Genomic DNA, 16,211 nt, shown 5'->3' with positions numbered 1-16,211 from the left:
CTCTTACCCAGTCCAAAGATCAGGGCTTGATCCATCACCGTTATTTAGCTCACTGCCCCATCCCAGCTCAGAACCTGGCTATATGCAAATTAGTCTGTCCCTGGCCCAGTGCATCATGGGAACAGGGCAGACCAAACTACCAAGCCAATTCTTCACCAGAATCACTCACCACAAGTCCAGCGTGGGGCCCGCCAAGAGTGGGGAACAAGAGGAGGCCCCCCGGGTCCTCTCCCGCCTGGGGGCACCCAGCGGAGCAGGTAGTGCCAGCACCTGCGGCCCTGGGACACCAGTGAACTCAGGGGGGGTGGCCCGTGACAGCCACCCGCAGGCTTCCCGTGAGAGCATCCCCGGGGCCCCCCAATGACACCTCGTGATAGGCCCTCCGGCTAAAGCAGCTCTCCGCCGTTGCGCCCCCCTCGGCCCAGGATCCGCCGTTGCTCCCGCTTCAGTGACCGGGAGACCCCTCCACGAGGGGCGGGGGGAGGAAAACCGCAGACCCCCAATGTATATGGCCAGAAGTCCGGGGCACTCACGCGGGCGCCGCCATCTTGGGGTCAGGCGGCCCGCAAATTCTTCACTCCAGGGCGCCGTCAATCCTCCTCGTCAACCCGCTCTCCCCACCTCGGATCGTGCGCAGGGCGCTCTGCACCGGGTGATGCCAGGTCCGCCACTCCAGCGAGCTTCCTTCCTTTGGCCGTCCGCCTGCGTCAGGCAGTTCGGGCCGAGACAGCAGCCGCCATTTAGCGCCAGCAGCGCGCCAGTCACCCAGGGGGAAGGAACGGTCGGTTTCGGGGGTCTCGGGCCAGCTAGCTCCTCCAGTGTTCACCCCCTATGCTCCCCAGACCCTCCGATGCCAGGTGGGAGCCAGGGGTCCGGTGATGGGGGTCAGGATGTGAGGTTGCGAGGGGCGGATACGGAGGAGCCCCGGAGTCCTGCTGCTGACTACATCGGCGTCCAAGCCACGCCCCCATTTGTGGTCACCATGACATACTAGAAGAGAGTTTGATGCCTAACTAATCAAAAGATTCAACCCTCTCCAATGTCTCCTCCCCTCACATTAGACTCCCTTGAAACTTTTTGTGATGATTAAATACCATAAATGTTGTTTTAGCTACATTGATCTCTAGACCACGCTCCGAACAGAGAGCACCAAAACTGTTAAGGAGTTTTTGCAGTCTACTCTGGGTTTTCGAGATCAATAGAGTATCACCAGCAAATAAGAGTATAGGTGAGTAAGCATTAGCTATAGAGGGAGCCTCAGCTGGGACCTCAGATAGGAGTTGCACTATGTCATTTATATACAATGAAAACAGAGTAGGGGCCAATACCCTGCCTTGGTGAACCCCTTTCAATACCGTTGGTCAATTGCCCCTGGGTTCCCCATCACATTCAGGGGAAATTCTTATCATATAGCCAGATCAATATAGACAAAACATCATGAGGCATACTCATCGCCTTAAGGACAAAGGCAACATATAAGTTGCCCCTGCTGATTGGTACAGTCTTCCAATAGATTAAAATAAATCATAAGTTCTGATTGATAGTAGATGTTTTCACTCGGAACCCAGCTTGTAACAGACTTAAGATGCTGTTCTCTGTAATCCAATGCTGGATTTTAACTTGCACCATGATGCAAAAAACTTTTTGTATACAATCAATTAGGCTAATGGACCTATAATTAAACGGAAGACATGTATCACCCTTTTTATAAACTGGTATTACCTCAGCACCATGCCAAGAATCTGGAATGGGGCACCCATAGAAATGGCATTTGCAAGTGCTAGTATATATTCGGCCCAAACGTCAATCTCATGTATAAAGACGTCTACCGATAGACGATCACGGTCAGAAGCCCTGTCTCTCAAGTTCAAGTTCAAGTTTATTTTATTTGCATAGTTTGTTAAAACCATTGCAACACAGAAATAATTCATTACAATCCATTTTATGTATATAAAAACTCCTTAGTTATAAAAGGATAAAAGTTTCTGTTAAATAACTGTACAATAAAATTCAAATATTAAAAGTCACTTGTTCAGGCACGTTAAAACCGGGAGTACATGTCACGTTGTTTCCGCCACAATAATTCATGGGTATAATACTTTGTTTGTAATTGCACAGATAAATTAAAAAATGTAAAAGTTAAATTACAGCCAGTGATTTGATTTCCGGTAGTTTCTTTTGGCATGCTGTCAGAAATGTTACCAAAGCACAGTTTAGTTGAGGGTCACTTGGGGCAAGGCAAGCCAGAACTGCCTGCCTCCTAGTTCTAATTCCACGCTGATTGAATTTTGCTTTCAATATTTGTAGCCGTTCTTGTGAGAGTTGTTTGCAGGAGCATAATAGATGCAGCAGGTCTTCTGATGCTAACCCGCACAAAAATCGGCACCTAGGGTCCACCTTCTCCTTCAGCCAGGGTGGAGAGTGCTGAAAGCCTGGTAACAAGCCCATTCTGAACTTCATAAAGCTAATTTTTGTGTGCTTGGCATAACCCGTGTTAAAGTACTTCTGGGCCGCTTGCTGACAGTATGTGTTCAGAGTCATCCAGCCATGAGACCTTTTGGCGAGTGAAGCTTTGTCCTCCAGCCATGATAGATATTTGACTGATTTCCAGACTAGTTTCTTAACTACGCCGGAGCTGGTGGGAGTTTCCCACAGTTGGTTCAGTCCCAGTACATGTAATCCTTCTTTGAGGTATCTCGCTGCAGGTGAGGAAGTGTGTCTGCTTATCTCTTTCCATAACTGTGCATTTAGCGTCCCTGGAGCGGCTTTACATATTTTGTCCCATGTTATGATGTAAGCCCCATGTCTAGCAAGAGACTGCTTCTGGATGCCAAACTCAAGCCTTATTTGCGAGGGGGAAGTATATTTGGGTAACCCAAATATAATCCTAAAGGTGCTTGTAACTGTGGAGTCCAGTAATTTGGCATCTCTTTCTTTCTGTGCTTCGCTACCATAAGTTATTGTTGGCAGTAACTTTGCACGAATCACCTCAACTATGGGCAGAATCGACAGGCCGGTACATTTGGAATTCAAAGATTTTAAGGAGATTGCCAGAGCGATTCCTTTATGCCTGATGCTGTTTCTTTGTGCAAGGAATTGACCTCTTTTGTCGATCTTTACACCCAGGTATTTATATTCCTCTGTGCTCTCTATTGGGGTGTTGCCCCAAAACCATACTAAGGGTTTTTCCCTTTTTTTGCTCACGGTGATGGTTTTAGTTTTGTCAAGGTTTATCGTTAGACCGTTTTCTTTTGAGTAGTCTTGTGTGGCATTCAAAAGATGTTGGAGGCCTACTCTCGTTTTACTGATCAAGACTATATTGTCTGCATTTAAGAGACATGGCACTAAGATGTCTCCCAATTTTGGAGCATGCGAGTTGCAGGTGTTTAGTATTGGTATAAGGTCGGCTACAAACAGGTTGAAGAGTGTGGGGGCCAATACGCAGCCTTGTTTAAGCCCTTTGTCTGTTGGAATGCGTCGCGACAAGTGTGTTCCGTCACCCAGCTTAATCTGTACCCAGGTGTTAGTATGCAGGTTTATCAGGAGGTTTAGGAGGGGTTGGGGGAGCCCCCAGTTATGTAGTTTGGTCACAATCTGTTTCGTTTTAAATGATCGAAAGCTGCTTTATAATCTATAAAGCACAAATGCAAGGAGCTCCCAGTCATTTCCACCTTGTCGAAGAGCATTGACATCGTTATTATATTTGTGGTCGTCCCCACATTCTTTACAAAGCCAGTCTGGTTCAACGGGATGATAGATTTTGCTTCTGCCCAGGTCTGGAGCTCTTCCAGGAGCATTCCAGCTAAAAATGTTGCCTCATTGTCCAGTAATGCGACTAGCCGATAGTTCTGAGGCTCTGACCTATCCCCTGACTTATGAATTGGCGCAATGATGGATCCTCTCCATGACTCCGGCAGAATATTTGTCATCCTGATTTCCCAAAACAGTGGTTCTAGTGCTTCAGCCCAGAATGTTGTCTCTTGCTTGTAAAGCGCAGGTGGTATGCCACTTGGGCCTGGGGCCCCTTCCCTCCTTCCCTTACCTATTCGCCTTTATATAATCATGATTCGACTGGTTGGTGAGTCAACAGATGAAGTGTCATTTTCGATTTTGCCTTGTGTGGTCTGGTTAGTCCCTGCATATGCAGCGCTGATTTTAGAACCTTCGGAAGCGCCAGGGGTGTTTTCCACATTCATTGTGGACTCTGTGTCTTCTTGGAAATGAGACCCAAGATATTTTGTCCAGACTGCCTCCGAGATATTGGAGGTGATTCCCTTGTTATTGGGATGAACACATTTATTTATGGTTCTCCAGAAGTTAGAGCTGTTGTTTTGCTTAATATCAGCGTGTAAATTGGCCCACAAGGAGTTCTCTTTATCCCTTTTTGCATCCTTTTTTTGTTTTTTCAACAGAGCCTTTTGCTTTCGCAGTGAATTTAGTAATATTGTGTCTTGAGAGGTCCGCCGTAGCTCTCTCAGGGTGCGATAGATTACTCTCTTAGTGGCCTTGATTTCTTTCAATGCCGATTGTGATATCGATTCCGTGCCTCCGATTCGTTGTTGGATTTTTGGCTTAATTTTCAATGTGTAGACCGCCATTGTATCAGTGAAACGTTCCCACTTTTTGACCTCGTCTGATCCGGCTCTCAGTTCGAAGTGTTCCTTAGCATTTCCCGCCATTCTGCAGTGTATGGCAGGCCCAAACTTGATTCTCTTGAGATTAATAGTCTCACTTGCTCCCTGTGCAGTCCGGCTGTGCTCGAACATGTGGACTGTTGTTCTAAGCTCAATTTCTTGTGGCCGGTGGTCGCTGTCCCCTTTGTCCCCTAAACGAAATAGGATGACCTTGTGGAACAACTCAAGGGAGACAAAGGTATAGTCTAGTATAGTGTTTATTCTGTATGAGTAGTATGTTGCCACAGGGGGATTATCTCCTCTTGTTCTGCCGTTTAATGCTCTTAAGTATAAGTGTTCCAATTCCTCCAAAGCCAGCCATCCCGCTTTTGTTTGTTTGCTCGAGAATGGCTCCCCTTGCGCTGGGATGTTCCAGATTGTGTTTTGTGTAAGCGTATCGGCGTCAGCGGAAGACCCCATTAGATTTAGGTTTAGATCACCCGTGAGAATGAGCTCCACTGATGGTCCTTCCGAAATGTAAGTTTATACCAGCTTGCACAATTCTTTTATTAATTTGCCTTTCCGCTTGGGTTGGATATAGGCGTTGATTATTGTGATGTTAAAATCCGTTGCTCGTGTTACACCTAGAGAGCTTAAGTTTACGGCAAGGACTGCAGGTGAAGGAGAGCCTAGATCTCGGACAATAAGGTTGAGTACACATGTGACATACATGGACAGGCCACCCTGTAGATGGCCGTGCTTTGCCTCAGCTAGTGCACTTGTATAGAAACGCAGAAATCCTTGCAATTGTGGAGGTTTGCTCAGCCAAGTCTCTTGTAGAGCCACAATGTCAAAGGCCCTGATGTAATTGATGAAGTCCGCGTCCAACAGTTTACTTGCCAGGCCGTTCACGTTCCATGAACATATCCGTAGAGACCCCCTTGTATTTGATCTATTTTTTGTCCCTCTAAATCGTCAGTCCTTTTTCCTGTTGTTTATTGTTCTTGAGATCCATCTTATGTCGGTGTTGGATGTTGTTGTGGGGTCTTGATGGCTTTCGCTTTCTGCCAGGAAGCCTTCTCCATTTGTTGTACTTTGCCCCCTGGCTCCTTTCAATACCGAGGTGATGGACCTACCAACTGGTGCAGGGTTTTCAATGGTATATTCTGGCCTCAGCGGGTCGGGATATCCTAGCTTAATATATGGAGTAATGGTTATCCCCCAGCTCTTAAAAGTATTCCTTTCTCTGTGTATTCTTTGTGCAATGGTAGATGAACCCCATGAGGCACGCATTTTTTCCCCGGATGCAGAATCCTTGCAGTTGATAAATTCAATCGAGACTAGTCAGTTGACGTGATTTCAGACAGGGTTGGTATGTGCGATAGTAAGCGCAGAATGTTGCCGCGGTTCATAATGTCAAACCTGCCCTTAGAGGTGTATTCTGGTGTGAACAGCAGTGTTGTAGTTTCCTGCCAGTTTATGTCATTAGAGACCATTTCTTGCATGTTTGTTTGAGCGGCAGGGTAATTCTGGTCTTCCCCTGTTGTTCTGTGGGTCCCGGTTGCTCCTGTCAATTGGTTGTAATTTCCGGCTTCCAACAGTTAATTCGCTGGCTCTCTCTGATGTAGTTCCATACTAATGTAGTTGTGCTCTGAGGGTGCCTCAAGGTGCTGTCCCCGACGGAGATCTGTATTTGTAGAGGTTGGAGCTGATGTATCTGATGTGGCCTTGCTTCGGGATTGGCAAGTGCAAATCTTCTTTGTACCCGTGTGGGCCATAATTTGGTCGAGGTTCCGGTCCATCTTTATAGTCACTGGGTTTGTGCGTATTGCGCCTGGGTTGCATAAGTTCTCATTGCTTCCCCTAGAGGCATGACCGTTAGTATTTGTATTTTGCACAGTTCCTTGTGGCATGCCCTCCTGATTTAGATCATGCTGCTGGCTTAGCCTCATGTTTTCTATTTTAGTATTTTTACTGCCTTTTGTAAAGCTGTTCCTTTCCAGAGATGGTTGTGCAGGTTTGATTTCTGTGTCCTCTTGTGATTGCTCCATCGCTCTTGCTTCTGCATTTCGGAGGACGAGGTTACCACTTGATGCCTCCCTTATTATTATTATTATGTTTCTTATATAGCGCCTGATATAATAGGATATATAATATATAATAGGATCTTTAGTTTTAGGTATCTCTGGTATTGATGAGTTTTCTTCGTCAGGCTTGCTCTCGGCTGGTGTAATCCCGAAAAGATGCATAAATCCATTTTTTTCGCAGATTTGTTTTTGGTTTCGAACTTTGCGTTTTTGTGCTCATCTTTGTTTCACATTCAGTTTGTTTTCCCATTTCCCTTCTTCTGAAATCTCTAGCTCTTTATTTTCAGTCTGTGTTCTGTCCAGATATTACATTGCTGTCAGTTTTTGTTTGTCTAATCGTAGTGAGATCATTCTCGCCATTTGTGAATACTAGTTGGGGAGTTATCGTGTCTGTGTAGTTTCTAGTTATGGGCTTTTCCATTAATGACTCAGTGCGATAGTTGGACGCACATTTTTTTACTTGTGCACACAGTTCGTTTAACATTGTTGGCAGAGTTGCTAGTTTATCTACGATTGAGCTGCAACCGCAGTTTTGGCTGTTGGCTAGGGCATAGTCTTGAATGTTCTGTACAAAGGTGTTCAGTGTACCTAACTTACTATCAATTGCAACCACGAATAATGCCAAGGTGTTCATTAAAGTCAATTGGGTGTCCATTTTGTCGGACTGATATTGCAGGGCTTCTACCAAAAGATGCACTGTTTTTAATAAGCTTGCCCATGCATTCCCGTTCTCCGACTGATTCATGTTTTCTAATGGTTTCTTGGGTACATTCTTTGTGCTTCCTTGTGCATTTGTTTTTATTTGCAGGTCCTCTTGTGCCTCCCCCTTTGAGCCTGCTATGGTGTTGTTCCTACCGTGGTCCTGAAGGTGGATTTTGGGGTGAGCCTCCCATTCTTCCTTTTCAAAGCATTGAAAGTTGTCCAAATTTTCGCTCGCATCTGAATTACTCCAACCGCTTTGTTGGAGTGTCTGAAAATTGTGTTGAGATGGTGATATGGCAGATAGTTTTTTATGTTCAAGGCACTGGTTTTCTTTAAGGTGCTCCAATCCGCCCTCTAGCTTTTTTATGTTTACCGTTGCTTTAGTGGGCAAATGAGGTCTTTCCTTTGCCTGTTGCTTTTCTTCATGGCTATCCAACTCATAGATACTTAAAGCTTCTAGTAAGACGCAGTTGCCCCTTCCGGCCTTGTGTAGTGCTTTGCTCTCAGGAAGAGGGATGTTTGAAATGGCATTTTCTTCGAGTCTCTGAGACCCTTTTATTTCGTCAGTGAATTCCAAATCATCTCCCATCCTTGTCATTGAATACTTCTCCTTTATTAGTTCCGAACCTTCTTCCATATGTTTGTTTATTCCGGTATCAGGCCTCCTGATGCCATGGCTTGATAGAGATTGTATGGTTATTGGTTCATTTGTTCGTTCAGTTGTTGGTGGGATGGGCGAGCTGTTTAGGCCCGTGATATCCGCCGCAATACTTTGTTGTATAAAACCATCGCCCTCTCTGCTGCCGAAATGGATTAGAGGCTGTAGAGGGGTCAAAAGGCCTATTGTGGGAGTGGGGCCTGAAAGAAGAGTGTCGCCAGCATATTTCAGATAACAGAATTGTGTATCTATTTTAGGCTGAAAAGAGAAGCTCTTTGGGCCTTTTTCCCCTAAAGCTGATTTATTTGCATTACCAGATCTTTTGGTGTCTGGGGTAAGTTCAAGTATTGCATCAGATATTTGAGTAGCTGGTCTGGTTTTGGCCTGAGGTTTGCCAATGGAACCAACAGGTGTTTTCAGCTTCCTTTTCCGCTTGCTGGAATTATTAGTGGGTGTGACACCAGTGCGCACACGTCCTGACCTCATGCTTGGTGATGATAATGCAATGCGATTTCCACCAGGAGAGGGTTTTTCGGTGTTATCTGTGTATCGGATGGTCGCAGGAGCCATCCTGCTCCTGCTATGCTCCCTCTTCCACTGCTGCTGACCACGCCCGCAGCCGGCAATTGCCCAGCCAAAAGCAAGGGTGTGGAGCTTGCACTTCGTGGCTCTTTGCTCGCCTCCTGATCAGCTGCAGGCTCAGCAGGCTCAGCTGCAGGTTCACCAAGCTTAGCTGCTCGCCAGCGATCTCCGAGCAACTCCATGCTGCCTCCGAAAGCTCGGCGTCCCGATGCACTCTCCGCAGCACCGCGGACCCCCGTGCTCGGCTCGGCTCCAAACTTCAAGGCGCTGATTCTGCCGATTAGTGAGCAGGTTTTGGCGGGTTTTCACGGGTTTCGCGGTGCCCACCGCAGTACTCGATGCTCAGAGGACGCTACTGCAGCCGCCGCTCTCCCGTTTCTCCTGCGTGTCTGCTTCCTTCCTTCCTCGCTCGCTCTCACTCGTTCCCAATGCAGTCACAGCAAGACAGGAAATCTCGCCATACCATTTGAGATACAGAGAGACACACCCGATAAACTTACAGGTAGGTGACTTGCGTCTTTCCGCCGTGCTCGGCAATGTTTTTTGTGGCCCCCTGCCACACGGCCTACACGGCCCACAAGGCCCACACAACCTCAGCTGCACCAGGTAAGCGGTCCGTGACTTGCAGGGGGCACAGGGAGGGAACTCGCGGCTCCTGCCGCACAAGAGAGCAACACGCGACTCCCACCGCTCAGGAGAGCGACTTGTGGCTTTCTGCCGTACTAAACGATGCCCTGCGGCTCCTGCTGCGTTGGGGGGCACTCGCGGCTCCTGCAAGCACCCACAGCTCGCAGGAGAGATCACTCGGGCGGCCCCCGCCGCACAGGAGGACAGCCCGTGGCTCACTGCACACGGCAACGCCCTGCAACTCCTGACGCGATGTAAGGCACACGCGGTTCGCGGGAAAGATCACTCAGCCACCCCTCGTGGCTCCCGCCGCACAGGAGGAGAACCCGCGGCTCACCACCGCACTCGTCAACGCCCTGCGGCTCCTGCCGGGATGAGAGGTGCACGCGGCTTTCTGCGGCTCCCGTGGCTCTCGTAAAGGTGGTCAAAGAGCCAGTGGCATCAGCTAAGGTAAACAGAGGAGTGGTAAAATTCAAAAGATTACCATACAACAAAGCTCCCTTATGAAGGGTATGGACATCATCATGGTAAAGAGTAAAAAAGAAGGAAAACCAATCCAAATAGAAAACGTCATTTGAAGGCTCAAGGCCTGAATCTTTATCGCTCCTTGAAACCAACTGCCAAAAGTGTGACTGATTTTTAGATAAACATGTATCCACTAGGTCTCATCATCTTTGGTTATCCCAATCCTTCTTAGCATTAAAGATGCTAAGCTTGTAGGCCTGTCTCCCAGTTCTTACCAGTTGTAGTGGGTGTTAAAAAGTAAGCTGCTACATGTTCGAAGAACATTTTAAGGAGCACACTAGTAGCGGACAGATGACAGCACTTCAGTAGCTTGGGCAGTATGGCTTGTACATCATGCTCTAATGTTTAATAACATTTCTGGATTCGCAACAATATGTCGCCATTCAAGGCGGCACCTGTCAGGCATGCACACAATGTCATCGGTACTAATGAGGGGTGAGGAATCAGTTATGCACTTGTCAAAAAGGGCAGACATTGTGAGACATAAGGGATTATGGTCGCTCTCCTCTCTTTCCTGAATAACCATATCATCTACTAGGAGCCATAATCTCCAGTCGACCAAAATATATTCAATTCGACTTTTAGAAAGCTGATTATTGAAAGTGTACTTCCCCATAGAATCTGATTTTGTCTGGAAGTAGGTGGCCCTAACACCCAATTCGATGGAAAGGGCTTTTAATTGAAGAGTGGCCTGTGTCCATCTTATCACTGGACTGATCACCAGCTGGGGAATGGCCCATATTTCATCCTCCTCAGCCATACATTTAATATCTTCTTTATCAAGGGGCTCAAAATGAGTGCTAAACTCACCTGGCAAGAATCAAATTGGATCACGACTGATGTCTATCCAGAAAGACCTCAAGGGATTCTGTAGTCAGAGAAGCAAGACCACCCTTGAACCCTCAAGCATAAATATTAAAACGTGCAACACTACAATTCCTGCTTGTACATACTTGTATGCATAATATGGCAGTGCTGTCAAGTGCTAGTTCCTGGATTTTGCAGTATAAAGAGGACCTTACCTATATGTTTAACCTATTTGCAGGCCCCCCAAACGTACTTGGCTTGGCTGGAATGCAATATGTTAAATAGTCTCATTTGTATAAAGGTTCGGTACTCCAAGTTTCCTGAAACGGGCATATATCATAGTTATCAATTAATTCACACCAATGAGGTTGCATCAATTTAGCCTAAGGTCAGCCATGTTCCAAGAAACAACCGATGTCTGTGATGGAAACTGGGTATCAGAGTGGCGACTAGATGTTTGAGAAATACCCTGTAGATCATGGGTTGTGTTACCCACTACGTTAGGCAAAGTTATTTCACAACCTACACTTGGTGGGCTAGCTAGACCCATCTTAGCTTTTGTCTGGGTTTCAATGTGGCTAATGGGGGCTTGTGAAATAGTCTATAGATCTTGACTTGTGTTACCTACAATACAGAGCAATAATAATTCCGATCCCACAGTAGATGGGCTAACTAAACCCGTCTTAGCTGCTGACTGTGAGCCCAAGAAAGTGTCATTGGTAGGTATAGTAATTAAAAGAATATGGGATTGGAATCTATTTGGGAGTCTGGAGCCCGTCAAACTTTCATCATCTGTAGTACAAATTGGTGTCAGAAACTACTAGGTTCAGTGCATGGGAAACCTTGCAAAAAGGGGAACTATCGAGGGCCCACCTCGATTGAGGTAAAGAATTTAAGGTAACACCAGAGCCTTCCAATCGTCAATTATTTTTTGTTCAACCCTGAGGAGCCTGGAAATAGACCAGCTAAATTTCAAGAAGCAATGGGCCTATTATCTGCCAGCCCCATGTACTTAAACAGAATGCTGGAATTGTTTGGGGGCAGAACCTAATATCCAAAGCGACAAAGCCATCAGCAATGTGTCTGTCACCAAAGGTTCGGGCTGGACTGTTCCCATGAGGCACAGGGTCAGGCTGATTTGCATATGGCCATGTCTGAACTGGGGTGGTGAAGTGAGCTGAAGAATGATGATGGATTAAACCCAGATCGTTGACTGGGGCTGAGAGTGTTTGATTTGCTCAAACGCTCCGTCCCTCATCCCCTTTGGTATTGCTTTGTTCACCCTAAGTTGCCAGGGTATGCCCAGACGTGGGTCCCTTGCTCACTTTGCCACTAGATTCAAGATAGCCTGGCTGATGAGGGTTATGAACCCGAAGCCGGTCCCAGGATGCTTGTTTCCGGCCCAGGGAAGACATGGCCTGGCAGTTCGGACTGGACTATTCCCATGAGGCACAGGGTCAGACTGATTTGCATATGGCCATGTCTGAACTGGGGTGGTGGAGTGAGGTAAAGAATGATGATGGATTAAACTCTGATCAGTTGACTGGGGGTGAGTGTTTGATTTGCTCAAACGCTCCGTCCATCAACCCCTTTGGTATTGCTTTGTCACTAAAACACAGCTCAATCCTATCATGGGGCAGGGCTCTTGCAAAATATCTTCTAGCACTAATAGTATAATCTCTGATGACCAAGCGACAGCCTCTGACATGCCTAATTCAGTGTATGACTTTGTTTTTGATGGATTCCTCGTCCTCAAAGCTGTTCAGACTTGGCAGTATCGGGACATTAGTCATAGCTAGCCAGGTCGTGGGTGGGGGTTCCTACTTATATGGTCATACCTTCTTTGGTTGTCGATGCCAGAAGAAACAAAGAGAAGGTAGATTGCAATTAGTATGGTCGGCAGGTGCCATGACAGCAAATGGTTTTACAAAGGACCTCTCACCCTGGAAAAGGACAGGTGTAGCCTGACTCAAGAAAGCTGGTCTCAAGAGGCTCCCTATAGAATCTTTTGGAAGCCTCGACCTTGTATCTCCAGTAGGGCCTTTGCTAGTAAATCCCCTACTAGGGGTATGGGGTTGCTTTGTTAAGTTCCTTATCTGACTGTCACTTGTTGCATCCGGTTTTTTAATGTTCATTCCCCTAGGACACAAGATCTGGTCCATTTTAACAGTTAACTGGCCTATCATAGACTTAAGCTCCCCTGACTATGTCTTTAGCACCATGATACAAGACACATAAGCAGCCATATCGGCCACAGGTGGGGCAGAAGCAGGCCCGGACTGGCCGTTGCGGGCACCGGGCAATCCCCCGGTGCGCCGCAAGGGTGGGGGCCGGTTTTGGGCCCCTGGGGGCCGTTTTTGTTACAGGGACGCATTTGCAGCAACGCTGCAAAAACTGCCCTGCAACAAAAACGGCCGAAAACCGGCCCTGGCAACGAGCGCGGTTGCTTTTTCTATGTATGCAGCACACATAGAAAGTGCAAAGTGCCATTAATGATTTTTTATGTGCAGCGAGGTGTTCTTTCCTGCACATAAATAATCATTAAATAATGGTGATTTGCTACTTCTATGTGTGCTGCATTCTGCAGATAGACGTAACAAATATCCATTATGGATTGCTTATGTGCAGGAAGAGACACCTTCCTGCACAAAAAAAATCGTTCCCACGCAGGTACCCTTGCACTATGATGTAAGGTTTCCTGCATTGGCGCTATGTGGCTAAATTTATAGCCAGCGCTAAGAAAAACATAGGGGCTCTTTGTTTGCTTGTGAATATGGTGCATCCCTATGTTTCAAAATGTCAAATTGTGGTGCCGCCAAATTTGACATTTTCTTGTAAATATGCCCCCTTGTGTGGCTTCTATAAGAGAAGAAATTAATTTTTACAAGGTACAGATAATCCTGGAGGAGAAACACTAGGCACATTTTGTTCTCCCTGGTCGATCCCTGAGCGCTGATAAGTAACATTACGCTCCTGGGCCAGTTTTTAAAATAATTGGGAATGTTTGAGTTTTGTGTTTTTAATTTTTTAGATTTACCCAATGTTTCACCTTTTGGGACTGCAGATGCACTTAGAGTAGACTCCACCTCCTCTATATCTAGCTGTTCGATTTCATTAAGGGTACAATTACCAGGGAGTAACAAGGCCTTAGTGTGTTTAGCAATACACTGCACAGGCTCAGACGCTTTGCGCCCATAGTGGTCCTGTATATTTTTTAAGTCTAGTGGCTGATCTTGAGCCAAAACCAACTACTTATAAGGTAACAAATCAGTCGGTGAACAAAACTAATAATACAAAAAGATAGCAATGGCCTTCTTGACTATGGCTTCAAGCTAGGTATAAACGATTAGACGGAAATCTAAAGAAGCCTTCGGTGAAATAGCAGAAAGTTAGCATCTCTTTGGGGCAAACAAAGGGGTGTGACCCAGCATCTGACAGGTGTTCACAGGTGCAGGACGGGCCGCCCTTGGCCATGGTTTTGCCGGGGTGTGGCCCGCACGTGTCCCGCACTGCAGGAAGCCAGAGAATGCTATAAGCGTGAAGGTGATGTTGGCCACGCCCCTACACACTCGTTGAAGCGCATCCAGGGGATCTGAACTGGCTGAGGAGCTAATGTAGTCCAAAGGGGTCTGGTACCCCTAGCACTTGGCTGAAGTGCAGGAGGCAGGGGCATGCTATAAACAGGAAGTGGATGTTGGGCCCGCCTGCCACACTCATTTCAGTGCCTGCTGGTGCTGTGAATTGTGCCTCCATAAGACCCTTGCTGCCGGCCAATGTAGTCCAAAGGGGTCTGGTCCCCATAGCACTTGACCCAAATCAGAATCTCACGCTGCGGGAGACTGGGGCATGCTACAAGGGCGAACGTGATGTTAGCCCGCTCCTCCATTCTCGTCGCAGCGTCTCCAGGCGCTGTGACCTCTGGCTCCAGCAGTCCCTGGATACAGGGCTAATGTACTCCTTATGTAGTCCACAGGGGCAGGTCCCAATAGCGCTCTGCCCAAAGCAGAGTTTTGGGGGTGATAATTGTTTGTCCTTATTTTAATTTGGATTAGTAGTTCATAGTAGGTAGCACTTTGCTTACAGGGAAGCACAGTATAAATTAGCGATATGTTACTTTTATGATATTTCCTATGTATGGATCATATCCGTGTGTATAGTGGATGGCATGTTTTAAACGTGCCATACACGTTTGGCTAAAGGCCTGATTTAGAGTTTGGCGGACCAGGTTACACCGTCACAAATGTGACGAATATCCTGTGTGCCGTATTATGAGTTCATTAAATCCTATGGCACTTGCGCTATGGCGGACAGAATCTCTGTCACGTTTGTGACGGATGAATCCGTCCGCCAAACTCAAAATCAGGCACTAAATCTAGGGAGGATTTTTCTGTTGCATATATTTATATTCTCCTGTCATCATTTGTATTGTCTTACAGGAGGAAGGGTTCTTCACTATGTGTAGTTGTAAGATTGTTAAGAGTGTCTAAATCCTGTGAGTAGCAGGGGTTTCTTTTACTTTTGGATTGTTTTAGTTTTGCAATTACTCTTTTTAAATTGGAGATTCCTTGCACTTGACCTCTGGTGTGTTCAGGGGTGTATTTTTTTAGGTTCTTGCTGTGGGGTTCTAGTAGCTAGTGCTTGCTTCTCTCAGGTCTTGCAAAAGGTTCATTTCTATATCTATTATATTTGGCAGGTGGTTGCACTACCTGACATTAATTATGACATCATTTCTAACCCTACCATAACAAGCCTTAGCATAATATTTAGTATATTTCAAATGTACATTTTCAGTTGCATTTCTTTGAGGTTTACATTGTATCTGCAAGTATATATATGTATTACTTAACATTTCCAATGTTTGTAATTCAAAGTTAAAAGTTTAATACTTATATGTCTGCTCTCTTCACAACTTGCTGCTTTTTTCTTCCTGTGTTTCGTTGGGATGATGCTCAGGTGGTTGCTTTTATCCATTGAATAGAGAAGGTTTGTTTTAGTTTACCATGTAAACTAATAGTCACATTAGTTTCAATCAATCAATCAATTATAGGTTTGTGAAAGCACAACTACTCACCTGAAAGGGTCTCAAGGTGCTGGGGGGTTGAGGGGATTTGCAGATCCTGGAAGTTCATGTTGATCCGTCGAAGAGCTAGGTCTTGAGGTCCTTCATGAACTTGGAGAGTGTTGAAGTCTGTCTGAGGTGGAGTGGGATGGTGTAGGTTCTGGTCGCAGACGCTCCAGAGGAAGGAGAAGAGGACAACAGGCACAGGTACACTGGAGTCCCCCGCCATCACCGCGCAGCATGTGCAGCAACAAGAAGAAGGGCCCGTTGCAACCAGGGATCATCACCTAAACAACCTAGTCGTTAATCTTAGTGATTGCATACTCACAGCAGACGAAGAGGCGGTCTTGAACAGGGGCTTGGGGTTTGTCCCGACATGCAGTGGTGATCCATTAAAAAAAAAATCTGGCTCCATTTCTTTTTTAAAGATAAAAATTACACCACCACTGATCCATGAACACTGGTCTCAAACCGCGATCTACCTTCAACCCCCCCTGCTCATCTGATACCAGATCAGGTTTTGACCTACGAAAAGGCAGTGAGCAAAGATG

This window comes from Lissotriton helveticus, chromosome 11 (genome assembly GCF_964261635.1).
Source record: "Lissotriton helveticus chromosome 11, aLisHel1.1, whole genome shotgun sequence".
In the NCBI taxonomy this organism is placed as follows: Eukaryota; Metazoa; Chordata; class Amphibia; order Caudata; family Salamandridae; genus Lissotriton; species Lissotriton helveticus.
Note: the sequence above shows the minus strand (reverse complement) of the source record.